The sequence below is a fragment of the Pleurodeles waltl genome, chromosome 6, assembly GCF_031143425.1.
Source record: "Pleurodeles waltl isolate 20211129_DDA chromosome 6, aPleWal1.hap1.20221129, whole genome shotgun sequence".
Taxonomy (NCBI): domain Eukaryota; kingdom Metazoa; phylum Chordata; class Amphibia; order Caudata; family Salamandridae; genus Pleurodeles; species Pleurodeles waltl.
The window spans coordinates 1,718,021,967-1,718,042,998 of NC_090445.1; positions in this window are offsets into that span (position 1 = coordinate 1,718,021,967).

The window sequence follows — 21,032 nt, forward strand, 5'->3', positions numbered from 1 at the left end:
TAGGTAGGTCTGGTTTGAAGAAGTGCCAAGCGTGAGATGGTCTGAGAGTTTTTGGCTGAGAGGGGAAGGAACTTTATTTTTGGTTTGAAGGTTAAACAAGACAGCAAAATGACTGGACCACACTAGTGAGAGAGAAGGGAGCCTGAGGAACGCCATCTAGCAAATGGCTAGCAAAAGGCGTAGGTCCCTTGACCTGCTGTTTTAAACCAATACTGTCTATGGCTTCCAAACAGTGGACAGCATCTTTATTGTATATATTATATAAATGTACATTAAAGTCGCAGAGGATGGCAACTTTGATGTCTAATTGTTGACCAATATTAAGAGAGGAGGTAGCCCAGGGGCCAATGGTCTGCAAATCAGAAAGCCACAGTGGGTTGGAGTTTAAAGGAGAGTGCGGTTAGTCCTTAAAAATCCCTTTAAACCGACTGCGATGCATGGCTCGCAGTCCGCAGCCTCCCTTGTTCGTGCAGTCTAGTCTGAACAGTGAAAAGCCATCTGGAATTGCAGTGCATAGTTCTGGGCTGGATGATGCACCAGCCCAGGATTCTATGATAAAGGTAATGTCTAAATGCTAGTGTTGGACCGGGCCCTTTTACAGGGACATTCCCCAGACTTTTTTGCTTTTTGCCTCCTTATTTTTCTGACCTTTGTTGGCTGACGTTTTGACTCTGAGCACTTTTTCACTGCTAATCAGTGCTAAAGTGCATGTGCTCTCCCTTGTAAAATTGGTATGATTGGCTTATACCTAATTGGCATATTTAATTTACCTATAAGTCCCTTGTAAAGTGGTATCCCTATACCCAGGGTCTGCAAATTAAACGCTACTAGTGGGCCTGCAGCGCTGCTTGCGCCACCCACTGAAGTAGCCTGTCAAACCTGTCTCAGGCCTGCTAGCGCAGGGCCTGTGTGTACAGTTTTCTGCCACAGGGACCTGGTATCTAAATTTACTTGCCAGGCCCAGAACGCCCCTTTTACTACATGTAAGTCACCCCAAAGGTACGCCGGAGCTAGCCGTATGGGCAGGGTGCCATGTATGTAGAATGCAGGACATGTACCTGGTTGCGTGGCCTGTCCTGGTAGTGACAAACAGCCTATTTGGTTTCTCACTGCTGTGAGTGCTGCCTCCTCATAGGATTGCATTAGAAATGCCCTGCCTTATGTGTAAGGGGTATGGTCTGATTTATGAGTGGTAGCGTAGGCATGTTTGGTATCGTTGTGATAGTGATAAGAAGTGCTGCTTACTAGTGTGGGTGTATTTTTCATTACTATCATAGAGATGCCACTTCTAGAAAGTGCGCATTTATCTGTGCTTATGACTTTGGTGTTTTGCAGCTTGCCTCCAATCCACGTCTGGGCAGACTGACAGTTCGGGCTTTGTGCATACTTCTCAAGACAGCCTGAACACAGGGAGGGTGGAGGTGTCATAGAGGTGTATCTACATATTGTATGGTCTTCCTGGGCTGAGAGAAGGGCGAGGCGGGGCACACCTGCATTTGTAAAGGCTGTGCCCTGGCCTCGCACAATGGGGTCGTTTACCCCCCACTGATGTTTGGAGCCTGTGCTGGAGGAGAAAAAAGGCCCTCCCAGAACCAGTTGTAACTGGTTGGAACCCCCTCTCCTCACCATTTCAATACACACTGTAAACCTAGTATAAGTACTGGGGAATTTTACCCACAATTTAGAAATTCTTTGGACTTTCTTGGGACTCCAGAAACCTTACCTGGAGCTGGACGCAGGACGCTGTTGAGAGGACTCACCAAGACCACCTTGGACTGCTGCTGCTGTACTGTCCTCTGACCTGCCTGGTCACAAAGAGAAACTGTCACTGCTGACATCCACTTGTGTGCTGGCCTGTAGCTGGGTGCGCCAGCCCTGTACCCCTTCTTCATTGTTTTTGTCTCCAGAGGCAGGGTGCTGTGGCCCCTGACCTCTGTAAACTCATTCTTGCACAAGGAGGGCTGTTTTGATGATGAAGCGCTGGGAGAGCACTCCTGAGTGCCCTGCGCGCTTTTAAAGCATTTTTCCTGTCCCAAAATCACCACCGCAGCCTGGGATCACCGACGTGCCCCACGCGCTGTTTTGAGCACTCTTTGTGCCTGCAAATTCACCGCCGGGGCCGAAGCACAGTGCCTTCACGCATTGAAAAGCACTTCTTAGTTGCCTCAAAATCACCGCTGCAGCCCTAAGCGTGAGTATTGCGCACTCTTCAGTGCCTCCAGGGCAAGGTTCACTCCTGGGAGCACCTCCGGGGCACCAGCTGCCCCTTACTTGCACTGGATCACTGCGGCAGCCTGGGAACCATTTGAAACACTGGTGCACCACATCAGGTGTGGGTGAGTGTGTTTTCACAGGTCCCAGGAGGGGTCCGATCTCTGAAACTAAGCAGCAGGACTTGGGGGAAGGTGAGGGGAATGCCCCCTTCCCCCAGACTCTGCCGTAGGATCAGGGGGCTCCTTTTTAAACCGGGCACATTTATTTGAAAACGGGGAAGGGAGACCTCAACGGAGGCCCCCTTCCTCTCGCCCCCATAACTACCTGTTGGGCCTTGCCTGGCCCAAACCCCGTGAAGAGGGGCGTGCGGAGGCCAAGGGAGAGGGTGCAGACCGCCCCTTTCCCCCAGGAGCACTGCATGGCCCCCGTTGTGCGCGTAGGAGAGCCGGGGGTCCCCATGCTCCTCTTCTTCAGGAAAACAGGTACTTTCTAGGAAAGAGTGGCGCAGTGAGCCTAGTGTGAACCTTGGTGGGGCTTATATGTTCCTATCTGCTTTCATGACATTACATATATGGTCTGATGTTCCTTTTGTGGGCATGACATGCTGATATGTCATTTTTATGACTTGTGATATATTCTCTAATGTTCCTTTTATGGGTATTTATGAGGTATTCATGACAAGTGCATGGAACTCTTACTGTAATTCCTGACTACTGCTTAGGTTGCAGAATCCTGAGTACTTATGTGTTCTAATGTAGCAACTGCGTATTCTTGCAGAGTATTAGTAACTTGTGTAACATTCTGACAACTGCTAAGGTACAGGGTATTACTAATGTGTAATGTTGGTCTAATAATGTTTTGTGCAATAGAGTTTATTTTTACATAGCTCAGTGTTGTGTTTACTTTGTGGAGTACATTTTGCGCCACATGTGTTGTGTGTGTTGTGCAAACGCTTTACACATTGCCTCCGGGTTAGGCCTGACTGCTCATGCCAAGCTACCAAGGGGGTGAGCAGGGGTTATCTTGGACGTGCAACACCCTTGCCCTGACTAGAGTGGGTGGGTTCTGCCTGGCTGAGGTGCGTACCCTAGCCAACCAGAAACCCCATTTCTAACAGCTAGGATTGGAGAAATTAAGTAAACTCTAGGGCTTGTCTGATGAGGGACCAAGCATTAATAAGAGTGCAGTAAAATGTTCCTGTTTTGTGTGGGCATTTCGGGGAAAGAAGCCTCCTTAATGGCCAAGCTCCAAACTTGTTCATTAGATAAAAGTAATCCCACAGTTAGGACAGATGGACATACCTGGGCAGATGTATCTCCATAGAGTTGGACCGTTGCAGAGCTTACCTGGTCTGTCCATGGTAAGCAGCTCATCCCTGGAATAGCGCGCCTGAGGACTGAGGCAAAAGCGACGTAGCGACTGGCTCTGAGCGTGGTCCGAGCACAGACGTGCTTGCCTTTGGCACGCCTGCAGCAAACGCTTGCTGCACGGATGCACTCTTACGCTCAATTTCAAGGTCTGCATCCAGTGGGGGTGTGTCAGGGGGTGTGGTGACACGATGCTCAGTGGCACAAACAGTGCAGGTGAGAAATAAAAAGTTGGAACCTGGGTCCAGCAACCCCGCGTGATCTGTTGTGAGCTCCCTTATGGACAGTCAACTACTGGTAAAGCAGTAGTTTTGCTAGAGCATTTTCTTCATTAATGTTTGTGTCTCAAATGCATCCTTAACCTTTAGGTTTGACTTAATTTTGATTTATTGACACTGGCACCATAAATGGCCCAGTATTACAATCTACAGCAAGAAGGACAGCAGGCCATCCCCCTTCAACCGTGAGATGTAGCATGAGTCAGTCCAATATTAATCAGTCAACACTGATCAACCACCTCTGGATTGCAAGTGTCAGTCATAACATCTTGAATTGTTCTTCCTCACCAGGAATTCACTGGGAGATCAGTCACAAGTCTGCCTAGTGATAGGGGCTCTCTTTATTTTCCATTTATTCCATCAATGTATAAAGAATGGCTTTACCAGTAAAGGCTGTGATCTTATCCTAAATGGGGCTCACATCTCTGTGCGGCCATTAATATTACTGCCTGAGGTCCCTGAGGGTCATTCCTTCTTGGTCTATAGATGATTATTACTGGGTGAAGCCATTAACGTTAAATAATGCCTGTGCCCGCAGAGGCTCATTACTGTACAGGGCTATGAGTGATTATTACTAGCTGGGGTTTATTCCTGCCTGGGGCCATTAACGTTCAATACTGCCTGAGGCCAGTGAGGCCCATTACTGTCTAGGCCTATGAGTGATTATTACTAGCTTGGGTTTATTCCTGCGTGGTGCCATTAACGTTCAATACTGCCTTAGGCCAATGAGCCTCATTACTGTATAGGGCTATGAGTGATTATTACTGGCTGAGGTTTATTCCTGCCAGGGGCCATTAACTTTCAATACTGCCTGTGCCCACAGAGCTCATTACTGTCTAGGGCTATGAGTGATTATTACTAGCTGGGGTTTATTCCTGCCTGGGGCCATTAACGTTCAATACTGCCTGAGGCCAGTGAGGATCATTACTGTCTGGGGCTATGAGTGATTATTACTAGCTGGGGTTTATTCCTGCGTGGGACCAATAAAGTTCAATTCTGCCTGAGGACTGTGAGGCTCATTACTGTCAACACCTATGAGTGATTATTACTCACTGGGGTTTATGCCTGCTTGGGACCATTAACGCTCAATTCTGCCTGAGGCCAGTGAGGCTCACTACTGTCTAGGGCTATGAGCAATTATTACTAGCTGGGTTTATTACTGCCTGGGGCCATTAACTTTCAAAACTGCCTGTGCCCGCAGAGCCTCATTACTGTCTAGGGCTATGAGTGATTATTACTAGCTGGGGTTTATTCCTGCCTGGGACCATTAACATTCAATACTGCCTGAGGCCAGTGAAGATCATTACTGTGTGGGGCTATGAGTGATTATTACTAGCTGGGGTGTAATACTGCTGTGGGCCATTAAAGTTCAATGCAGCCTGAGGCCAGTGAGGCTCAACACTGTCTAGAGCTATGATTTATTATTACTAGCTGGGGTTTATTCCTGCCTGGAGCCATTAACTTTCATTACTGCCTGAGATCAGTGAGGGTCCTTACTATCTAGGGCTATGAGTGAATATTACTAGCTTGGGTTTATTCCTGCCTGGAGCCATTAACGTTCAATGCAGCCTGTGCCGTCAGAAGCTCATTACTGTCTAGGCCTATGAGTGATTATTACTAGCTGGGGTTTATTCCTGCCTGGGGTCATTAACGTTCAATACTGCCTGAGGCCATTGAGGCTCATTATTGTCTAAGCCTATGAATAATTATTACTAGCTGGGGTTTATTCCTGCCTGGGGCCATTAATGTTCAATACTGGCTGTGCCTGCAGAGGCTCATTACTGTCTAGGGCTATGAGTGATTATTACTAGCTAGGGTTTGTTCCTGCCTGGGTCCACTAACGTTCAATACTGCCTGAGGCCATTGAGGCTCATTACAGTCTAGGCCTATGAATGATTATTACTAGCTGGAGTTTATTACTGCCTGGGTCCATTAACGTTCAATACTGCCTGAGGCCAGTGAGGCCCATTAATGTCTAGGCCTATGAGTGATTATTACTAGCTGGGTTTATTACTGCCTGGAGCCACTAATGTTCAACACTGCCTGTGCCCACAGAGGCTCATTACTCCCTAGGGCTAAGAGTGATTATTACTAGCTCGGGTTTATTCCTGCCTGAGGCCATTAACGTTCAATGCTGCCTGACCCCAGTGAGGCTCACCACTGTCTAGGGCTATGGATGATTATTATTAGCCGGGGTTTATTCCTGCCTGGGGCCATTAACATTCAATACTGCTTGAGGCCAGTGAGGCTCATCGCTGTCTAGGGCTATGAGTGATTATTACTAGCTGGGGTTTATTTCTACCTGGGGCCATTTGTTCAATACTGCCTGTGTCCGCAGAGGCTCATTGCTGTATAGGGCTATGAGTGATTATTACTAGCTGGGGTTTATTCCTGCCTGGGGCCATTAACATTCAATACTGCTTGAGGCCAGTGAGGCTCATCGCTGTCTAGGGCTATGAGTGATTATTACTAGCTGGGGTTTATTTCTACCTGGGGCCATTTGTTCAATACTGCCTGTGTCCGCAGAGGCTCATTGCTGTATAGGGCTATGAGTGATTATTACTAGCTGGGGTTTATTCCTGCCTGGGGCCATTAACATTCAATACTGCTTGAGGCCAGTGAGGCTCATCGCTGTCTAGGGCTATGAGTGATTATTACTAGCTGGGGTTTATTTCTACCTGGGGCCATTAATGTTCAATACTGCCTGTGTCCGCAGAGGCTCATTGCTGTATAGGGCTATGAGTGATTATAGCTAGCTGGGGTTTATTCCTGCCTGGGGCCATTAACATGCAATACTGCCTGAGGCCAGTGAGGCTCATTGCTGTCTAGTCCTATGAGTGAATATTACTAGCTGGGGTTTAATACTGCCTGGGGCCATTAAAGTTCAGTTCTGCCTCAGGCCAGTGAGGCTCATTACTGTCTAGGGCTATGAGTGATTATTACTAGTTAGAATTTATTCCTGCATGGGGCAATTAAAGTTCAATTATACCTGAGGCCAGTGAGGCACATTACTGTATGGGGCTATTAGTGATTATTACTAGCTGGGGTCTATTACTGCCTGGTGCCATTAAAGTTCAATACTGCCTGAGGCCAGTGAGGCTCGTAACTGTCTAGGCCTATGAGTGATTATTACTACCTGGAGTTTATTACTGCCTGTGGCCATTGAAGTTCAATTCTGCCTGAGGCCAGTGATGCTCATTACTGTCTAGAGCTATTAGTGATTATTACTAGCTAGGGTTTATTCCTGCCTGGAGCCATTAATGTTCAATACTGCCTGTGCCCGCAGAGGCTCATTACTGCCTAGGGCTATGAGTGATTATAGCTAGCTGGGGTTTATTCCTGCCTGGGGCCATTAACGTTCAATACTGCCTGAGGAAATTGAGGCTCATTACAGTCTAGAGCTATGAATGATTATTACCAGCTGGGGTTTATTCCTTCCTGGGGCCATTAACGTTCAATACACCCTGAGGCCAGTGAGGCTCATTACTGTCTAGGGGTATGAGTGATTATTAGTAACTAGGGTGTGTTACTGCCTGGGGCCATTAAAGTTCAATACTGCCTGAGGCCAGTGAGGTTCATTAGCGCCTGGGGCAATTAAGGCTCATTATTGGCTAGTTCCTTTGATGTTCTTTAAAGCCTTTGGAAATTGAGGCTTCCCAGAGTCTTGGGCAGTGGTGCATTGATGCTCAGTACTGCCCTGGGCAAATACTGATTCTTGTCACTAAATGACACTAACAATCAATTTTCTTCTGGTTCATTAATGATCATTATGGCCTTTTGAGGGAATCATTATTGAGTGGCACCACTGAGGCACATTATCACTTGGGGCTATGAATGCACCTTACTGTCTAGGACACGGGAAGCTTCTCACTAGCTGGGGCAATTGATTTATGCATTGAGGCTCATTACTTTCTAAGGTCATTGAAGATGATTTCTGTCTGGAGTTCTTGAGATTAATTATTGCCAAGGGTGGTTGAGTCTCATTACTGCCTGATGGCATTTATATTCCTTACTAGCCACAGCAACTGATTTATGTACTGCCTAAGACCACAAATGTTAAGTACTCTGCGAGGACGTTAATTACTGCCTGGGGTAGTCACACTGATTACTGCCTGGTGCCATTTATATTTACTGTTGCATGCCCACACTAGATCTCAATTTTAAATTTTCATTTTTAGGAACACATCTTTTTCTAATGATGACGTTTCACATTTTTCTACTAACATGAGAATGTACTGCGCACACATTTATTCTTGGTACGTATTGTTGCCCTGTAGTCTGCACATTCAGTCCAATCAGAATGTGATGCCCTTGTTTTCCTTTCTGTGCTTGTTAGAAGACAACCCGTTCATATTAGACGAATCAAACTAGCTGTTCGGCACCTCTGTCACAGTGTGATAGGGAGCGTGTTTATTATATAAACAGTTTCCATACTACACTCATTGAGAGGAGCACTTCATGGCGTATTATCATGGAACCGCTGTGACCTATGACTGAGGTGCAGCCCTGCTGATTCCGCCCTTCATCCTGCGAAGGAAGATAACCTGCACACTTAGACTGACTTCCCAGCAACTTAGACCAAGATACAGGGGTTAGACTATCCCAACTGATCCGGCAGAGGGTACTCCCGCTATGCTCTCTTTATTATAGTATAAGTCACAGATAAGAGTGAGCCAACATTAGTAATAGTTAACATGGTTGCATTGTTTGCTTACCATTCTAACAATGCTGATTAAAGTAACATGCATTATCTTTCTAATAATTGCAGCTTATGCTTTCTTTGCAAGAATACAATAATTTCTATAAATGTCTGAAAATACATTTGCACATTTTTCTTGTCTTTACATTGGGCATGCAAGAGTAACTAAACAAAAGGGTTAGAGCTGTTTCCACGGATTCCTTGGGAATCAGAGTGTCGTGTTGGAGGTTACCAAAAACATCTATTACCCATGTCAGGTTAGGGGTTTGGATGTGGTACTGTGAACTAGCCAAAACAAGCCAACAAATACTGATTATATATTCAGACTAAGGGGGTCATTACAAGTTTGGTGGTCCCATGACCGCCATGTTGGCACCGCCACTCTAGTCAGACTGCCACGGACGACTGAAGGCACCTGCAGGCCGGCGGAGACCATATTTCTGCCGGACATATTATGAGTCTGCACAACGCCAAGATTTTCATTCTGGTCGCACCACCACGGAAACCCAGGCAGAAACAAACTCCATAAAAGGAGACACTGACCTTCAGGAAGCCAAGCACGTCCGGAGCCGCCATGGAACCACAATTAGATGTCCTCCTGCTGCTCCTGCTCACAGAAAGACTTTGGAATCTTCGCCGCCGCCGCCTACAGCAACCGTAAGTACACACACTTACCTGTTACTGTTGTATATTGCCAATTTTTGAACACTTACAAAACATACCATTAGGAAGGTGTAGGATGCTGGCCTGGTGTGTGGTGGGTACCTATGGTACTTACACCTTATACCAGGTCCAGATATCCCTTATTAGTGTAGCGTAGGCAGTGTCTAGAAGCCAGGCTCTCTAGAGGTAGCTGTGGATGAGCAGCCGGGGCTTATCTAGGAGACATGCAAAGCACATGCAATACAACTGTAGTCACACAGCAACTACACACCTGAAAGAAAATACTCAGTGTTTCAAAAATAAAGGTAATTTATTTTGGTGACACAAATACCAAATATACCATAGAGACTATACTCCCTTAGAAGGTAAGTAATACACAAATTATATACACTAGCATGCAGAAATAAGCATAAAAACACTTAGAAAACTTACTGAAAATCACAATATTTAGAAATGGGCCTGGGGGAACACAAACCATATAGTAAGAAAGTGGAAATGGGAAAGTCGGTCTCCCACCTAGGCAAGTGTAGTGTGTAGAGGGGTGCAGGGAGTACTAGAAAACCCCAAAGATAAGTACTAGCACCCAACCCAGTGCCCAGGAAAGCAGGCAGTAAAGCACAATAACTTTCCCAGAACACACACTGAAATGAGAAGAAGAAATATGCAAGAACCAGAAGAGACTGCAAGACACCAACAGTGGATTCCTGGACCTGAAGACCTGTGGAAGAAGGTGATCAAGTTCAAGAAGCACAGAAGAGTCCAGGGAGAACAGGAGCTCGTGCTAACCCAGGTGAAGGTGCAAAAGGAGAATCACAGGTGAAGAAGAAGTCAGTACTGCACCCAAAAAGACGGAGTGGGGTTCCTGGTTGGTGCAAGTGATGTCCCACACCGGATGGAGGATTGCAGTCTGGTGTGCGTCACCTGTAATCCTCCAACAAGCCTTGGCACACACAGACCTCGCTGTTAGCAGAAAATGGCACTGCCCGGGACCAGGAAGTACCAGGTGGGCTCTACCAAGGTGAGGAAGCCAGAGGGGGCTCAGATGCACCCAGAGGTCCCTGCCAACTTGAAATCCAAGAGAGCAAAATCCAGGGACCCTCTGGAGGAGCTCTGAGCATCACCCCTAGGGTGGTGGTGGACAGGGGAGTGGTTACTCCCCTTTCGTTTGTCCAGTTTCGCTCCAGAGCAGGGACTGGGGATCCCTGACCCGGTGTAGACTGGTTTATGCAAGGAGGGGACTAAATGGGCCCTTCAAAGCATTTCCAGTGGCTTGGGGAGGCTACCCTTCACAAGTCTGTCACACCTATTTCCAAAGGGAGAGGGTGTAACACCCCTCTCCCAAAGGAAATCATTTGTTCAGCCTTCCTGGGCTTGAGCTGCTCAAGAAACAGGAAGACAGAAACCTGTCTGTGAGGTGGCAGCAGGTGGGGTTGCCTGGAGAACCTCAGAAGGCTGCAATGGCAATACTGGGGGTCCTCTAAGGAGCCCCCAGAGTGCATGGAATCATACAGCCAATACTTGTAAAAGCATTGGGGTATAATTCCAACTTGTTTGATACCAAACATGCCTATTTTCAGAGTTACCATTATGTAGCTGGACATAGGTAGTGACCTATGTCCAGTGCATGCGTAAAATGGCATCCCTGCACTCGCGAAGTCCAGGAAAATGGTCCTTGAGGTCGTGGAGGCACCTCTGCTGGTGCAGGGATGCCCTCACACACAGGTACTTTATACACTTCCCTCAGGGCTGGAGGGCTGCTATAGGGGTGACTTATAAGTGACCTGGTGCAGTGTAAATGGCAGTCAAAGGGTGCTTGCACCTTTTCACGCAGGCTGCAATGGCAGTCCTGCAGAAGCCTTTGCATGGGCTCCCTATGAGTGGCAAAATATATGCTGCAGTCCATAGGGATCCCCTGGAACCCCAATGCCCTGGGTAACTAGGTATCATATACTAGGGACTTATGAGGGGGACATCAGTATGCCCATTGTGGGTAACAGTAAGTAACAACCAAATTTAAGGCAGAGAGCATAACTACTGGGGTCCTGGTTAGCAGGATCTCAGTTGACACAGTCAAACACACTGACAAACAGGCCAAAAGTGGGGGTAACCAAGCTAGAAAGAGGCTACTTTCCAACAGAAGGGGGTGTGAGGGCGACACTCACATGCAACTGTACATCGACACGCACACTCACATAGAGCCAAGCAGAGAACTGCACATACACAGTGCACACACTACAGCCAACATACACAAACACGTCAAAAGCACACACTTATGTACAGAAACACAGCACAGACCCAGTCTCCCACAGTAAAACACAACACCAGAACACGTCACAACAACACGACAACCATACCATCGTCAAAACATTGGCAAGCATTCACAATAGACACTGCCCAGTGACACATCACACATACAACACAACCTACAACCAACACAGAACGAACACACATAATTATAGAATCAGACAACTTACCAGTCGACACACACAGCACACCATACATCACATGCACAAAACATGCCCACTGACACAGTCAAAGCACTCAGAGCCAAAAAACACAAACACATGTCAACACAACACCACACAATACCATGACAACATGTTTGCTACATACATGCCTTCACACAACACACACCCTATCCTTGGGGGACAAAATCACTGCACATACCCACACATATTGCCATACAATACAGGAAGCACAAGCACCACACACACATAGATTATGACAAACTACCAATGTCAGCCACGAACAACTCTAATTTAGGGAAAGAAATGCAGGACAAAGATGTAACCAGGAGGGAAACGACTGATTATTCTAAATATATTGTTTGCAAAGATATGAATCAGGTCAGAGGCCATAGGCCAGTCCACAGCGCCAATAATGTGCACCAAAAGCACATATTGGTGTCCTGGATTTGACTCCTGAATGCCATGTAATCTCCATGGTTAGGGTCATCAAGAGGGCAGGCAGATACCTCAGGGATTACCATGGGGTGTGGTGTCGGGGTGGGATTAGGCTTGGAAGGGTGGGCCTTTGGCATCTGGCTTGGGAGGTGGGGTTTAGGTTTAGGCTTGGGGGAGGGATGGGTCTTCATGTGAGGGGTAGACGTCTTGGCGGGGGGAAGGGCATGGGTACTGGCAGGAGGGTAGGGGAGGCCTTGGAGGTGGAAGGGATGGATTTGGGGAGAGTAACAGCTAATTTAGGGGCTTCACTGGGAGGGAAGAGTAGGGAAAAGGGCAAAATCAGAAAGTAAAGATTTTTTAGACATATGGGGACCGTCATAGTAAAAGGGTTTGGGTGTGGAGGGAGAGGGAGTGGTTGTATGAGGTATTGATGTGGATGTCTTGGGTGCGTGTTTGTGGGAGGTGTGCTTGTAGGTGGTGGATGTCTGTTGGGTGGGTGAGTGAGGGTGTTTATGTGTATTGCTCTGAGGGGGGTGGAGGTGCTGGGAGATGCTATGGTGGGTGCATGGCTGTATGTTGGGGTGGTGACTGCAGGTATGGTGGCTGTGCTGCATGTAGGAGTGTCAGTGGTTGTGGTGTCTGCGGTTGTGGTGATTGGGGTGGATGTCTGAGGGATGCTGTGGTGCTGTCTGTAAGCAGGATAGGGGTAGTGGCTGGATCTGTGAATGTTGGTGTGCTGTCTGCAGGTGTGTCAGGTGTGCTGTCTGTGATGCTTGGGGTGATGGGGGTGTCAGGGCAGGTTGTGACTGTTGCTGTTTGTCCATGTGGATGTTGCTTGTGTGTATGTCGGTGGTGTGTCCTGTGGTGCTTATGCTTGTCTAAGCTACCCTTGGATTTGAGGTGGATACATGCCTGTCTGTTTATGTGCTTTGGCTGGGTCTTGGAAGAGGGGCTTGGGATTAGGAAGAGGAAGGTGGAGGGTGGATGGTGGACAAAGGGTGACTGGCTGCTATCAGCGTGGAGGCAAGAGCCTGAACCGATCTCTGTAGGCCACCCATTGCCCCATGAATGCCCTCTAGGAACGCATTACTCTGTTGGATTTGAGTTGCCAGTCCCTAAATGGCATTCATGATGGTCGACTGACCCACAGAGATCGACCTCAGAAGGTAAATTGTCTCCACAATGAGGGAAGAGGTGCCAGTGGCAAAGGAGACACCCATCATCTTGGGTGAGTGGGCAGGGCCAACTGGGTGGGGAGCTACCGGGAGGGCGGTTGTAGAAAGGGGGGTGGCGGACAGAGATGGTGCTTGGGTGGTCCAAGATGGGTCTGCCACCGCCAGGGAGTGTCCACTGGAGGAGGATTTTGAAGATGATGAGGTGGATCCGGTCTTCCCCCTGGCACTCCCCTCACCCTCCAAGCCACTGGGTCCCTTGGTGTCGGTGATATCAGGGCTTGAGGTCCCATGGCCAGAAGCTTCCCACTCGGCTGTGCCCCGTCCCCTTCGCCTGCTGATGCTGATACAGGAAAACAGAAAGAAAAGTAGGGTCCTCATCATAATCTTTTCATACACTAACATCACACTGTACGCATCAATTACATTACATCCAGTTGTACTACACCCCTTGGTAGAACCAGGTTAGTGCCAACATCATGCCACAACAAGATACAATTTACACCCCTACATCACAACAATGTCACACACCAGCTACGTCACCTATTGCACACCTACTATACCATCATATCAGTAGTGCTATCACACTAACCTTCCATGACAACCTGACTTGGCAACATGATTCTGGGTCCCTAACCACAGCAACGTCGTCAACCACAGACAAAGCAATGGGAAATAGTTGTAATATTAATTCCCACAATACTCGTACACAAAATCAACACATACCTAAATCATTACCTGATGTCATATACCAGGAAAGGAACCTATATGCTAAACACAAGACAGCATTTGTAAACAAGCAAATAACATTTTCTGTCACAGAGTCCACAACCTTCACAATTGAAATTTGCAAACATGCAACCACTAAATTTGGCATTTTCTAAATTAGAGTGTGATAGAGTCTAACCACATAACACACAACCTGACTTACTATTCATTACTGAATCCTGGTTGGGAGATGACATGGCACCAGTGTTGCACGAAGCCGTTCCTCCGGGCTATCAAACCATCACTCAAAACCGTATAGGCAAGAGAGGAGGTGGACTAGCTATTATATTCAAACAGGCAATGAACCTCAGTAAAACAGACAACATCTCCATACAAGGTTGTGAAGCCCTCCTTACCAGATGCCACCCTACTCCAACTTCCTCCTGTAACTTTCTCCTCCTTTACAGACCTCCACCTAACAACTCCACTTTCCCAGATGCTTTTCTAGACAAAACCTTATTACACTATACTCCAATCTATGCATTCTTGGGGATCTAAACATTGGGTTTGACAAACCCAATATGCCCAATCCAAAAGCTATCACCACTGGCCTACTCGCATTGAACCTACATCAGATTGTACACAATCCCACACACATCGCTGGTCACATCCTAGATGTCATTTTTGCTAAGCCTGAACTAGTTACTATTCATAGCATCACGCCAATCACCTGGTCAGACCACCATATGATACCTTTCCGACATACAACTCCACAAATCAACACACCCCACAACTACTTACATACATACACCTATCGACCATGGAGCAAACTCAATTTGGATCACTTAGAAACACAACTAACAGCAAACACAGATCTAGATACAATTAATTATGTACCAAAACTTTATGAGAGGCTACAGGAAGCTTTTGATGTCCTAATACCACTCAGAAAAACCAAACACAACAAAAGAAAACCAACACCTTGGAGAAACAGAGAACTTAAAAAGATAAAGCAACAAATCAGAAAGTTGCAGCGGACCTGTCTCAAAACAAACAACAGTCAAGACAAACTGCAGCTACACAAACTTAACAGGATATACAAATCATCAATCAAAAAAGCTAAAAAAAGATACTACTCAGACAGAATTCAAAATGCTCAATCTACAACCAAGGAATTTTATAAAAATCTCAATGAATTTCGAAAACCTACATGCATGGAAGGAAGTCATCCCACTACTCAAGATTTCACAAACAAATTGGCAACTCACTACACAACCAAGGCAGACACATTGGACTCCTATTTAAAACAGAAGAAAACCATCAGCACCAACCCCTTTCCTAAAATACCGATTAAGAATAAACCATCCCAACCTCTACAGTCCTTCAAACAAATATCCCAGGGTGAATTTATGGATTTGGTCAAAGCAAGCAGACCTTCTGGTTGCCCCTCTGACCCTTGCCCACCACAAATCTTCAAGAACATCCTTCTATCTACTTCTGCTGCCACACCTGTAAGAAGAATCATCAACAACTCTTTAACTTCAGGGACTTTTCCTGCAGACCTGAAAAAGGCATACATACGACCTTTATTAAAGAAAACAAACCTAGACCCACAAGACCCCAACAACTACAGACCAATCACAAATGGACCTTTCCTGGGAAAATTGATAGAAAGAGCAGCATTCGCCCAGATGTCACAATTCATTGAAGACAATTCGATACTTTCAGACTTCCAAACTGGATTCCGCCCAGGAAGAAGCACTGAATCGGCACTCATGGCAATCTGGGACGATCTAAAAAACAGAGTTGACCAAAATGGAGTTGCTGCACTACTTCTCTTGGACCTCTCAGCTGCCTTTGATACGGTTGACCATGACACCCTAACTCAAAGACTCCACAAAGCCGGCATACAAGGGATTGCTCTCAACTGGATTACTTCCTATCTTCAAAAAAGATGTAATATCATCCACTCACCCCCCTTCTCATCTGAACCCTACCTCACAAAAGCAGGGGTCCCCCAAGGGTCAATCATGTCACCTTTGCTTTTCAACATCTACATGATATCTTTACCAGAACTGATCAATGATTTCCATCTCACATGCTACAACTATGCAGATGACACACAAATACTACTTAAATTAGAATGTGCCAAAAACATTGAAAACTCACAAATCTTCAGTTGCCTCAGAGCCGTTGATCAGTGGATGAGCTGGAGCCATCTCAAACTAAATACCTCCAAAACAGAAATACTCATGTGTGGTGACTGGAAAAATTATGACCCTCTGTGCGTCTGGCCTGACGATCTCGGACCACCTCCTCAATTATCCAAGGAAGTTTCAAAACCTAGGAATCACCATGGATTCCAAGTTAACTATGAAAGCCCAAGTAGACAAATTAGCACGCACAAGCTTCATCACCTTAAAGACTTTACGACGCATCTTCCCCCATCTCGGATTTCCACACAAGGTGCAAGCTACTATCTCGCTTGTACTATTTAAACTGGATTATGCCAATAGCCTCTACCATGGATCATCTCCATCTGTTATGAAAAAACTACAACGTATCCAGAATTCTGCAACCAGGCTACTATTACATATAAAGCCGCAAGCCCACATCTCCCCTGCCTTGAGAGCACTACACTGAGTACCCTTTGCCAGAAGATGCACTTTCAAGCTGCTTTGTATCACCCACAAAGCTATACATGGAACAGGACCGCTTTTTATCAGAAAGAAAATTACCAAATACATCCAACAAAGAGCCCTCCGCTCAAGATTGGCACCCCGCCTTAGAACACCACCATACAAGAAAAAGACTATAAGTGGTACATCTTTCTCCGTCCAAGCAGCCAAACTATGGAATTCATTACCCCCAACTGTAAGAGCCACAGATAACTTTCTTGTCTTCAGAAAACTACTCAAGAGTTGGCTCCCTTCATAACCACCTCATTCAAACAAATATGAACTGCATATGCCTATGTTGATAAATATTTTTTCAGATTATATGTATATTTCTATTTATGTATAGTTTCTTTAGAAAATATGTATTGCTACTATGTCATAACAATAAAATACACACACACTCTTTAAACCTGTTTGACTAAGTATTTTTTACCCATGGTTCTAATTATGTATTGTATGTGCATATGTGTGTGTATTCATGTATATGTGTGTGTGTGTGTATATATATATATATATATATATATATGTATATATATATATATATATATATATGTATGTATGTGTATATGTTGTTTCTGTGCTTGGCATGTTCGTAGATCATTGCATGGCTCCTGGGTGGGTTGTTATACTAGATATCTATGAATTCCTGCTCTCATCTTATCACACTTATCTACTCATCACTCTTATGTCATGTCTCTATCAAACTATCCTCCATTCTCACTCTGACTCATCCCAAATCCCTTCTACCACTTTCATCTCCTAAATATCTCTGCCTAAGCTCTTCCCTCCACCTCCACATCTAACTCACCAAACCTCACTCTACTACTGTGACCTCCCACACATCCCTACTAAATTCTCCTGCATTTATCTCACCCTGCTACTATGCTCTCCCTAACCCTTCCACATACTCTTCCCCCTCCGCCCCCCCTTTACTCATCCCAAGCCTTTGGGTTGAGTAAATGAAGGATATACTCCCAATTAACATTTCTGGATTTCTTTCCTCCTCCACCCCTCCATTACTCCAGTCAATCTAACTAACAAACTCTCATATCCGCGGCTCAAATTAACTCATAATAATACTAAAACTGTACTCAATATTTAACTATACTAATTCATCACTAATTCTTGTTGGGTTCCAGAGTAGCGTGCTACTCATCGAAAAGCGCTTCGACGCCTCGTCAGGGGTAGTAAGCGCTATATAAATACGATTACAATACATGTCACCAACACTGGGGCCAATAGTGATGTAGGAAAGGATGATACATAGTTTGTTGACCTACTCAATTTAGTCATTCTCCACCTGCAAAAAAAGTCTTGCAGACTCACAGGGGCCTATGTAGCCCTTAGCATTTACCCACAGACAACCACAGGTAGCATTAACTACTCCCTAAATACAATGGACACCTCCCATGTGCATGAAGGCCACATACAGCACAATATATCATGATGAGTGGAAACAACAATAGCCCAATGTTTGAGTGGCAACATCACTATCCACACTTCAGACATGAGTAGTCTTGCATCTCTTTAGGAATATGACATCAAACCACATCTTAGGATACCATGATAGAGAGAAACCTCTTGAGGCTGGCCAAATGACTGACTACACATACCATTCCACCCACAGGTGAATGTGAACTACCACACCTGCACCACAATGTAGCCATTGCAAACAACAGGTTTCCATACTAAAAGCATTCAAAACATATCCAATATAACAACAGAAAGCATGTCTGTGATACATGACAATGTTTATTTATGACAGAACCTTACATTGTTCACATGACGTTGGCAAAAACCAGTGAATAATGTAACTGTTCACAAGATGTCTTGGCCTATTTAGGCCCACAGCACAATGAATAAGGAAATAGCTATGTAGCCACTTTCCATTCAAATCACATGTAGATGGTACTAACATTCAGAACTCTGATATCAATGTGTATGTTGCAGTAGGAGTCTAGCAATACCTCCATGGTTTCCAACATGTAGGATGTCCACTCATATTACATCACAGGAGCCAATGTACAGCCCTCACTTCCCAAATGGGTTCACCTCTTAACAGCTCTGAGTAAGTTCAGCAAGTATGGCATGTGGAATGTCAGGTGGACATCAAAGCCTCACATGAAGTTGCCACTCATCAGAAACCTAATGAAGGAATGACAAACTTTTAGGACTCCATGTTGCACATAGACATGGATCGCAGGGCATTAGAATGGACAGAGGGCAAAAACCTGAACAACTTATCATCATGGTATTGGGAGTATGGATCTGTAGGTGACAAGTAACAACCAGCAGAGTATATGTAGCAACAAAGTGGAACACATATAACACAGTCACATGTGCATCACATAATAGGAGAGTAATATGTCCTTACACACAATATTATGTGCACACCTGTGTACCAATGTTGAGGATTTACATCTATGTGTTCCATGGAGATCTTTGACCCTCTGCACTTACCACATTGTCACAGCTTAGATTCTATAACTTCATACACTGACCTGGCATAGGGACAAAAATGTGTTACGTCATGACTTACACCCTTGTTGCTGTTGTGCTGCCCTCAAACGCCCATCCAACTCAAGGTAGGCCACCGCGAATATGCTGGCCATTAGGGTGGTCAAGGTTCTACGGGCATCCCTTCCTCTTCGGGAGGACATCCCCAGCTAGGCCTCTGCCGTCTTCCAGGCCCAGCGTCTTTGATCCTCCCACCGCTTCCTACAGTGGATGGTCTGCCAGCTGTGGACCCCCAGGACCTGCAATTTCTTGGTGATGGCACGCCAAATCCCCTTTTTCTGATGGGCATTGACCTGCATGGATGACACAGACAAGAGGAGAAAGTCATGTCCACCTGTGCCATCCCAAAACAAGAAGGGTAAAACAAAGGTTTGTGCAAGTAGCCATACATACACTTCCTCCAACATCCCCTAAATGTGTAATGGCCATCTGCAGACAGGCCATGTGTGAAGTGGAGTCATGCATACAACATGCATATCCAGTACCAGGTATTGGCTAGAAACATATGACCAGACCACAAGCATGTGTACAAAAGTTTACAATTATTTCAAACACCACCTTCATTTATCCTGTTATACAGTTTATCAGTGGGTAAGTGTACATACATCACACACTCCTTTCATAGTTTCAGGGATCAAAACCATCTGAGCACATGTGCACATGTCTATCTACCCAAACATATCATCCCAATCCTTCATTCCACCACATTTTATCAACATCATCATACACTCAACATTTCATACATTGGTAATGCAGTGCACCTACCTCCTCCTCTGAAGCATCATAAAGCTGTTCATACAGGGCTAGGACCTCCTCCACAAGCTTGTCCACCTCATCACGGGAGAAGGTGGGGGCCATATCACTTGTAGGACGTGGCATGATTGCTCCAAGAGGCAGTACACAGCAGCTCAGGTCGTGAAGTCAAGTGAAACATGAAGCATGATGGCGGTCACGTGCGCCACATAAAGGACCGTCGGCGGACGTCTCCATTGGCCCAAGTCCACCAAAGGTAGCAATATGTTCCAATGGCAATGTCCACCTCGGTTGTGACCGTCTCCTGCCATGACGACATCCACCGGGGGTAGTTAGGTCACGTCCTGATGTCCAGTACAGTAGGTCAGGCAGCTGCCATTTTGAGGCTCATATATGTACATTTAGGTTATAGATGTTGCGTCATTAACCCAGATTAATATTTTTGATAATGTGTTAACTGGTGCCTTAATGCAAACATGTAGCAACGTGCAAGTAATATGTATGGGATGTTAAAATGAAGTATTCTGGGGCCGCGGCCAAGTCGGCAATGGAGTCGGACGCGTAGTCCGGAGCTCTGATCACTATCCCCAATCTGAGGGGCAAATATCCTGTTGGGGCACTGTTCCAACCCCATGAAAAAGATCCTGGTGCCCCTGAGGATCAGAGGGACTCAGCGGAACAGGAGACAACGGCCGTGCAGCGGCTGAGAAGGGCGCCCGGAGGCACTGCGGAGGGCCATGCTTCGACGGTCCTCAGGTCGCGGTCCCTGTGGCACGTACTAGGCCGCCCGAACCGAGGAAAGGCGGCCTAGCGGTGACGGCCTACAGAGGGCCCCTCCAACACATCTGGATAGGATCTGGGGGTGCTGGGAAGAACCAAGAGCACATAGGCAGCCCAACAATAGGGCGGTGAGTCCGGGAGCGAGGGGCCAGAGCGGCTGCCATTTTTATCTCTTCCTTGCATCTTGGAACGCGAGGAACGGGGCAGAGGGATTACGGGGGAGGAAAAAGACAATTAAGCAACAGGAATAACAAACGGGAGGGCAGAAAAAACAGAACCATCCCCCGGACCCCCTTCCTG